At 37.0% G+C, this 9,901-nt stretch overlaps 1 long non-coding RNA gene across 1 annotated transcript in view; it reads left to right on the top strand.

Annotated features, from left to right (window-relative positions):
• The window catches only part of LOC105508948, a 4,288-nt gene extending 1,159 nt beyond the window's left edge, over positions 1 to 3,129 (top strand). The window contains exon 2 of the long non-coding RNA XR_001001354.1: positions 2,753 to 3,129. This is a non-coding gene — a long non-coding RNA (uncharacterized LOC105508948). The remainder of the gene's footprint in view (positions 1 to 2,752) is intronic.
• The last annotated feature ends 6,772 nt before the right edge of the window (positions 3,130 to 9,901 follow it).

The following is a 9,901-nucleotide window of genomic DNA, read 5'->3' as shown; positions in this document are numbered from 1 at the left end:
GGGGGAGGGGGGAGTAGTGTGTTTCTGTCCGTGGTCCTGAAAAGCTTACCTTGACTTCAGATGCAGGAAAGCCATTAATGAAGACAGTAGTAAATATTAGAAAAGCATATTTAAAAGTAGACTTCTGACTTATCACTGTTTCTCAGAGACACATGTGCTTCAATTATAGCTATTTTTTCAGAGTACTGATTTACTAATAGTCTTTTTAAAAACAATCAGTCTCTCTCTCTCTCTCGACCTTGGGTTATAGGAAGAAAATGTCAGGGTTTACAGGAAAGAAAGGAGCATGTATTTATTAAAGGCAGATGGTTGAACTGAAACTAGAGTTTGTTGCTTCCCTTTATAAAATTATATTTCAAAGGTTTTACAACTCAACCATAAGAAAATTATATTGTTGGATAAAACTTAGGAAAGAAATGACTCTTTGCAGGCTAACTAATTAAGGGAAAGTTCTGTAACCTACAAGTTATACTCATGCAAAATAAAGCATTACTGAACTGTAAGTGCCTAAGAATCTACCACCCATTGTGTGAATTATAATTTGAAAATTGATAACTAAGTAGTGTATTTAAGACTTCTACCCCCAGAGTTGTACAACACTACCCAATTAGGTTTTGTATTCAGGGAAAAACATTGATAGTACTGCCAAGAAATGGCTGAGATGTTGAAGTTCATGAGCCAGCTGTTATGCATCTGTTCTACTTTTTACCAATATCATTTTGAGGAAGAGGTTTACTGAGTTGGCAACAAAATCTAATGCCTGATGCTTTTGAAATCATTAAATAAGATGTCATTACTTAATCTTACATCAGGGCCACCTGAGCCCTTTTAGAATAGGTACAGGAATTTCTCTAAATAATGACATTTAAAAGTGGGAAGTAGGGCATGTCCAGACTCAAGACATCTAATCTTTTACCATAAAGTGATTCATATATCTCTAGCTCAACAGAAAAATAGGGAAAGAAGAACTCTGAACTCTTTTTCCTGGAGTAGTAAAAAAAAAAAATAAAGCCTAGAATTCTAATGTGAAACATGTTTGAAACTTGCATTTCAGGTACCAATAACCATTAATATATTTGCCCTAAAAATTACTGGTATTGAACTATGTGGTAAATTCTTTCAGCTGTGACTATTCAGATAAAAGAAAGCAACATAGAAATGATGACTATATAAGAGTGCTTCAGTAATTCTTGTGAATGAGTTAATTTATTAAACGTTATACCTTGATCCACTGCACTGCAGCCTGGGTGACAGAGCGAGACCCTATCTAAAACAAAAAAAGAAGTTATACATTGAGCACTTTGAATAATGAATGGCCCATAGCAAGCCCTTCTACTACAAACGTGTTTTGTTGTTGCTGATGTTGTTTACTTTATTGTTGTCATTACAAGAGATGGGGTCAAAAGCTTATCTTCTAGGCAGGGAAACCAATTTATCAGTTAAATATAAGCACCAGTGGTGCTTGGATTATCCTTTTCCTTTGTCCTCATTCTCTTCATGTCCATCCCATTACCTTACCTCAGTATGTGGTTTCTTGTCCTGATAATCTTGGGTTACATTACTATAGATGAAATAAAAGCTAATTGTGAAAGGGCACAAAGATCTGCTTGGATGATCTAATAGTGATGAAAATGTTTTTCATGCAAATAATAAAAATATATTAAAAGGATAGTCAGGCTTTTATTCTAGAATCCAAAGGATAAAATAACAGCCTCAGTTTCCTCATATAAAAATGGAAACCATAAGGGCTGGGTGCAGTGGTTCACGCCTGTCATCTCAGCACTTTGGAAGACCTAGGAGGGTGGATCACGAGGTCAGGAGATCGAGACCATCCTGGCTAACATGGTGAAACTCCGTCTCTACTAAAAATACAAAAAATTAACCAGGTGTGGTGGTGAGCGCCTGTAGTCCCAGCTACTCAGGAGGCTGAGGCAGGAGAATCATGTGAACCCAGAAGCGGAGCTTGCAGTGAGCCAAGATTGCGCCAGTGCACTCCAGCCTGGTCGACACAGTAAGACTCTGTCTCAAAAAAAAAAAAAAAAAAGAAAGAGAGACCATAAGACATCTCATAGAATATAAGGAGGATTAAATTAAATATTTTCAAAGTAATTAGGACAATGCTTGGCACTGGTGTCTAGGTGTTTAAAAAAAAAATTACTTACTTTGAACTTTGGTTCTCATTTGAGTTCCTGTTTTTCTCAGTTGAACCAGAGTGGGCATGGAGATCTTGGAGAATCTTAAATTGTTCTGGAAGCAGAGAGTAAAGCACTGCTTCAGAAAATTATCATATCTGAGGTGATAAAATTAACTCAGTGTTCAAGACCCAGAGAGCTCTCATGCCAGGTGACAGAGCAAAACTCCGTCTCAAAAAACAAAAAAAAAAAAACAAAACAAAAATCATCTTATATTCTTTTGGACATTCTCCAGAATTTGCTTGTGGAGAGAAGAGGATGCAAATTCTATTTATTTTAGTGTTTCAAAAATTCACTTGTATTGCTAAGCTGTTCGAATAGGCAACTGTTGAATCTTTGGCTACCCTTGTATATAGAGTAAAAAGATAATTGCTCTGATCCCAGGGTGAACCATCTGCTAGTACAAATTGCTCTGCTATCTGCTTCATTGAGACACTTGTGTTCGTTATATTATGTTGAAATGTTCATGAAACGTGGTTTATACTAAGCTGTGTTCCTGGAAAATTTGATTCTATAAATGGGCAGAACACTCTTAATTGCAAAGACTTTTCTCTCCTTAGATTTCTAAAATGCTTTGCTGATTTGATCTGGGGCCTTGGAGTGCCAGCATCCTGTGATAGTGGCTGATTGTTGATGCCTGGGAGGATAGAGCAGTGATGATCCAAATTTACAAGACTCATAATGATTTTCAAAACCTCCTTTTAAAAAAGATGTTCCTGAGTTCTGGAATCTGAATGAAATATGTCTGGTTATTATATAATTCTAATGATCCTTGTGGATGCTACTATTAGAGTTCAGTTAGAATCTCATCTATCAGTGTAATATTTGTGTTGTAATACTAATCATGGCAAAGTATGATTTGATAAATGCTCATTCTCAAATCTTTTATTTTAGTGTGTTCATGTAAGATTAATGACCATGATGACTTGAGATAGAATTTTTTGATTTGTTGCTTTCTTTGTATCTTCCAGTATCACACAGATCTGCAAAGATGTCTATGGCACAAGGGGAGAAAATAATAATTTAACTAGAGGATAGGAGTAAGGCCTTCTATTAACAAGACACTGTTGACATTTCTCGGTAGATTTCAGAATTCTCCAGGCATGCCTGGTAGAAATTTTAGAAATAACAGCCAGGAAAGAAAGGCAAAAAGACTATGTTGGGACATTAGCAATTTCTTCCTGCCACAATAAATCTTTATTCACTGTAAGTAAATCTAATGCTAATTTATTTATCTGTCTATCCTTTGAATTACAATTTAAAATGTCATAATACAAAGATTCAGATAAGATGGCTGATTTGCTCAGATTGAACGTCACATTGATTTTTCACCACCTGAGGCCCATTGACATAGTATGTATATTAGAGAACTTAGAATCACCAAGGTGGGGTTCTCCCACTGTTGTCTTCATGATCCATGATGATTTGTACACAGTAAATATTTCTTTGAGTGCAATGACTTTACAAATGATACATGCAGATTCTATATACAAGGCTGAGAGTAAATGGACCTGATTTCAAACAAAAGGTTATATATGTGACCAGTGAGAGTTTTCTATCATTCTCTAGTAGCTTAGACTAGGCAGAATGCAATTTAGGGCCCTGTGTCATAAGGTGAGTTTTGAAATTCCTCCTTTATCTTCTCACTTGTTTTGGACAGCCAGGACCCAAAACAGAGCTATTTATTTGAAACCTCTCTCCTCTGTCTCTTCTTCATCTTTCATCAATTTGATTCCCTTTTTATTATCATTATTTATGTTTTGTATAACTAGAAAAATAATTTGTCATGGATTACATCTTATTTGCAAGAGGCTCTAGTAAGATGGCAACAAGGCATGCAAAATATATCATAATTTAGCAGCTTCTCTTGTAACTATACTGAACTAATGGTGGAAAAAAAATACATAATAAACAACTCCAAGGACAGATTTTGAATGATCCAGTAACTTTGATTTATATTTGGTATTTGATGGAACTGTATTAGCAGTTAAAGTCAATGGCTAAACGATTCCCAGCACAAAATGAGTCAGAAGTACAAAAGAAGCTTTACAATGCACAATAGAGAGCTCTGAGCCTCCCAGCTTTAATTTCCAAATTGCAGTGTAAATTACAGGACTGCTTGTCACTTTTAACTAACAATTTTACCCAATAGGGTCTAGCTAGGTAATTCATCCATTATTCCTTTATGAAACAGTAAACACCAGCTAAATTCCATTGGCTTTTCTAAATAAAATTGTCTCATCTCTCATATCTACTGCATAGGAGGAGTGAATGTACCTCTGACGACAGTCCCACTCAACAAACAACATGGGAAACCTGGAATCCATTAAAAATGCTTTTCATATTTGTTAATAGCATTGCTGAGATCATCTTGAGATGATCTCAACCTTCCCAAATTCTCTTGGTGGAAGGACTTTCACATTCTTGTATTTCCCCTCCTTACCCTATATTCTCTCTCATCCCCAAATAACTATTTTCTCTTCACTTGTTTCCTCTATGGCTTTCCCTATCACAAAGAAGAAATGAATGAAAGCTTTGGAAGTCAAAATCTAGCACTCCAATTACCAACATCAGCAGGAAGAGATGAATGTTCCAAATATCAATAAGAATCTCAAATCTAACCAAGTAATATGCAAGTAGGTAGGCAGATGCTGGCTTGTCAGCCACTGATATAGACTGATTTCTACCACTTCATTAATTTGACTTTCTTACTCTGGGAAATTTGATTATACCCATACAGCATATTTCTTAGCAAGAAATAGATATGATTGTTCCAGGACAGGTGGAAAAGCCAATAGATTTGCATAAATGCTTCACAGGGTGTCTGTAGTATAGCAGGGATGTGGGAAGTTTTATTCCAGAGTTTGGAAGTGGACTGCTGAATCCTCTTCCTTTAACCTAATCATACCATTCACATGTGGAGCACAGTCAACCTTTATATGTACCTATTGGTCTTTATTGCTCAATTTTTTTGTTTTTTGAGATGGAGTCTTGTTCTGTCACCCAGGCTGGAGTGCAGTGGCGTGATCTTGGCTCACTGCAAACTCCACCCACCAGGTTCAAGTGGTTCTCATGCCTTATCCTCTCGAGCAGTTGAGATTACAGGTGCCTACCATCACACCCGGCTAATTTTCGTAGTTTTAGTAGAGATGCGGTTTTGCCATGTTGGCCAGGCTGGTCTGAAACTCCTGAACTCAAGTGATCTGCCTGCCTTAGTCTCCCAAAGTGTTGGGATTACAGGCGTAAGCCACTGCAAAAAGCCTATTGCTTTATTTTGAATCAAAGGATACAATCTCTGACACTATCTTTCATTTAAAAAGAATTTTTGTAATCATCCATCATTTATTCACTTAGTAAATATTAAATATTTACTAAGCTTCTCCTTTTGCTAAGCATTATAATGGGAATTAGAGATGTAAAAATGAAAACTGCTTGGTCACTGTCTTTGCAGAACTCAAAGTCTAATGGGAAAGATAGACATGTAAATAGACTTAGAACCACAATAATTACAATAACATGTACAAATAATAGACATAAGAACCAAGCAGTCTGGGAGCATTAAAGGGAGAGCAACTAACTGGGAGAGTTCGAAAGGATTACAAGAACAAGTGGTACTTGAACATATTTCTAAAAGAGGCCTAGGAATTTGCAACTTTTAGTAGGGAGTTTCTGTGGTGGTGAGGGTCTGTGTGACTACTACTCAATCAGGAAAATTTTATTGCTCGATAATAGTGTTTTCAGCATTGTCCTAGGTAAATTCATTATACTAACACAACTGCATTATTTACCACCTAATCTTGTAGCCAGATATCTCCTCCAGCATGGAAAAGAAGGGATAGAGTTGTAGGGCAGGAAAGAGAAAACTTTGAGGTTCATTACCTAAAGGTCACTTGGAGAACAAGATAAATGTGACGCAGCTCCTCTTTGGGAGTGCATCTAGTAAGGTGCCAAAATGCTGCCATTCAAGAAGACACTAGCAGAGTTTTACTCTTTAATTTCTCTGCTCATTAAGCCTTCACTTCTGAGGTGTGAAAATGACTTCAGGCTGGTAATAAACTGCTGGAGAAGTCATTATTTTAAAAATGATCTTGCTCCCAAAGGGGATGAAGTGGTACAAAGCACAATTGCTCCAAGATCAGCTCCTCTATAGGACAATGATTGTTCAAACGTTTCAGTTATCATAAGAATAAAAAAGAGCTGTCTGTTACAGTAAGACAAGATGAAGCACGAAGTACCCAGACCCACTCAATAATCACATCAGTCTATTTTTTGGAGAGAGGAGACGGTATATTTCAATGGGGGAAAATTATTGTACCCTGTATTGTTAGCCTGTGTATTATAATGCAAAGAAAACGGAAGAGGTACAGAAATGATCAAAGAAGACAGAAGTGATTTTCAGGGAGTTTTGTGATGCTAAAGAAGAGACCTGGAATAAGTTGGAATAACAATCATGTTATTAATAATAGCAAAGTCCTCCTGAAGCAGTAAATGGCACTTACCATTACTCTTGAGAGAACTTAGTCCTGTATGGACAGAACCTCTTCAGTTTTGCTTTTTTCACACAGTGCGCATTTTGCCTCCAAATTAGCTACTGGGAGGAAAAGCTTCTCTTGACCAATACTTTCTTAAGGCAGTGAGTTCCAGGCCTTGAACACATTAACTTTCTGTATTCTTTTCTGTCCCTCCCTCCCTTCCTTTCTTTTTCCCTTCCTTTTCTTCCTTCCTTTTTTTCTTCCAGTTGTTGGGATTAAGACAATTTGATTTTGAGAAATTTTTGAGCATGCTGTAGAACCTAGTGAGACAATCAGAGAGCCCCTGTGTTGCTGCCTAAATGGGGTTGGTGGGAGGTATAGAGTGAAAACTGATTGATTGGATGTGGAAAAAAATGTTATTATAAGGATTCTGCTTTTCATCCACCATTTTTAAAGCCTTTGAGCAATCAGCCCCCTCTGCTTGTACCAACTAAGTGGCATGATTAAAGGGAAATTGAAGTTGCTGTTTGGTGATGCAGGAATATCATTTCTTTTCAGGAGGCAATCTTTTCTCTGAGGGCAGGAATTCACTCAGTTACCACACCTCTGACCCAGAGCCAATGGGCTTCTGAGGGGGAGAAAGAATAGTAAAACCTCTGTGGCCTATGTGAGGTTCTTGGCTTTTCTCCTAAGGTTGCTAAATATTTTCCTCCACAACAATTTGGTCATCATGTCCTCGTTGCAGAATCACTTTACCTCCCAAGACCCATTCTCAGGTTTCCTTCAACCGCAAGGTATATTGAGTTTTTTGAACACATAGCAGATGTTTCGCAAGGCATAAAATTACTAATTGCTCTTTGAGTATCTGCTCAGGGATTCTATGGTCCATGAAACAATGACAAGTAGTATCTTATAGCTCATATCTTCTTCAACTCTTTATATTATATGGACAGTTTCTGGGTGATAAGTTATTCTTCAGCCCTTTGATAGTCAATACAGTCCTACCTGGAAACTAATGAGGACACTGAATATGGTGGATCTAAACACAAAGCCTCCTTCACAGTGAAGAAAACAATCAACAGAGTGAAAAGGCAATCGAAGAAATGGGAGAAAAGATTTGCAAACTATGTATCTGAAAAGGGGTTAATATCCAAAATATATAAGAAATTTCTACAACTCAAGAGCAAAGAAAAAAAATTTAGGCCGAGCATGGTGACTCATGCCTGTAATCCTAGCACTTTGGGCGGCCAAAGTGGGTGAATCACAAGGTCAGGAGATCAAGACCATCCTGGCCAACATGGTGAAACCTCATCTCTACTAAAATACAAGAAATTAGCTGGGCATGGTGGTGCATGCCTGTAGTTCCAGCTACTCTGAAGGCTGAGGCAAGGGAATCACTTGAACCCGGAAGGCAGAGATTGCAGTGAGCCAAGATTGAGCCACTGTACTCCAGCCTGGCAACAGAGCAAGATTCTGTCTTAAAAAAAAAAAAAAAAAAAAATTAATGGGCAAAGAACTTGAGTATATATTCCTCCAAAGAAGACATACAACTGGCCAAGAGGTATATAAAAAGATGCTCAGTATCATTAATCATCAGGAAAATACAAATCAAAATCATAATGAGATATCGTCTCGTGTTAGGATTGCTATTATCGAAAAAAAAACAGAAAATAATACGTGTTGGCAAGGATGTGATAAAATTGGAATCCTCGTACATTGTTGGTAAGAATGTAAAATGGTGCAACCTTTATGAAAAACAGCATTAAGTTTTCTCAAAAAATTAAAAATATAACTATAATATGATCCAATAATCCTACTTCTGGGTACTTATCTCAAATAATTGAAATCAGGATCTTAAAGAGATATTGGCATTCCCATGTTCACTGCAGCATTATTCACAATAGCCAAAATGTGGAAGCAACCTAAATGTCTATCAACACATGAATGGATAAAGAAAATGTAATGTATACATATACTAGAGTATTACTCAGCCATAAAAAGAAAGAAATCTTGTGATATGTAGCAACATGAATGAATTTTGAGGACAATATGGTAAGTGAAATAAGCTAGTCACAGAAGAACAAATACTTCATGATTCTACTTATATGACACATTTAAAGTAGTTAAACTCATAGAAGCAAAGTAGAATGGTGGCTCATAGGGGTAGAGAAAGAAGGAAGTGGGGAGCTGCTGTGCAGCATGTATAAAGTTTCAATTATGCAACATGAAAATAGTCCACAAATCTGTTATATGGCATTGTGCTGGTAGTTGACAATAATGTACTGTACACATAAAAAAGTATTAAGAGGGTAGATCTCCTGAGTGTGTGTGTCTGTGTGTTTACTGCAATTCAAAAATGCATTAAAAATAGAACACAAAAAAGGAAGAAAACATGGTGACTTTAACTAGATTGAGATAGAATGTTTCCATATTTTTTAGGCCATATTGATGAGTAAGGCTTTTCTATTGCCTAGGAGATGGAGGAGCTCCAAGAGCTGGTATTATCCCAATTCCAATCCCTACCAAGCCAATGCCTCCCCTTCTACTTCCACTTCCACCACCACCACCACCTCTATTACCATAACCTCCACCTTCACCCTTCACCAACATCGCCTCTACCTCCATTGCCTTCGCCTCCCACCTGCACCACATCCACAAACACCACTTCTACCACCACATCCAACTCCACCACCATCACCTTCACTTCTACTACCACCACCTCCACCACCACTGCTACATTACTACTTCCATCTCTAGCTCCACAAGCACAACTACTTTATTAAGATCAGTAAATGAGCAGGCAATTAAATCTGTCAGTACTACCTCTACCTCAATCTCCAGAAGCACAACTACTTTATTAATTTAAGGCCATTATATGAGTAGGCAATGATGTGTTCCAATGAGGCATTTATGAGTCTACCAACCCTCTAGTACCTTTTATGTTGTGTGCCTCATCTGATCATTTATTTTTAATTTAAAATTTGTACTTAATTTATAAAAGAAAGTGACTTTCATCTTGTTTAAGATTTGGAAAACAGGGTATAAGCAGTAAAAATTCTTTCCCATACCTGCCCTCTAATCACCTTCATCACCCCAGTCCTCCTCACTGAAAGCAACTTGTGTATACTTCCAAAGACTGCCTCTTCAGTCTTCTTATATATTTTTAAATTAAATTTCAGCTCATATTAATTATTTCCTTCTATGTTATTTGGATTTATTTTGGGTTTTTTTTTTTTT

The sequence above is a fragment of the Colobus angolensis genome, unplaced genomic scaffold (genome assembly GCF_000951035.1).
Source record: "Colobus angolensis palliatus isolate OR3802 unplaced genomic scaffold, Cang.pa_1.0 Scaffold100, whole genome shotgun sequence".
NCBI lineage: Eukaryota > Metazoa > Chordata > Mammalia > Primates > Cercopithecidae > Colobus > Colobus angolensis.
Note: the sequence above shows the minus strand (reverse complement) of the source record. Positions and strands in the feature narration are given on the sequence as shown.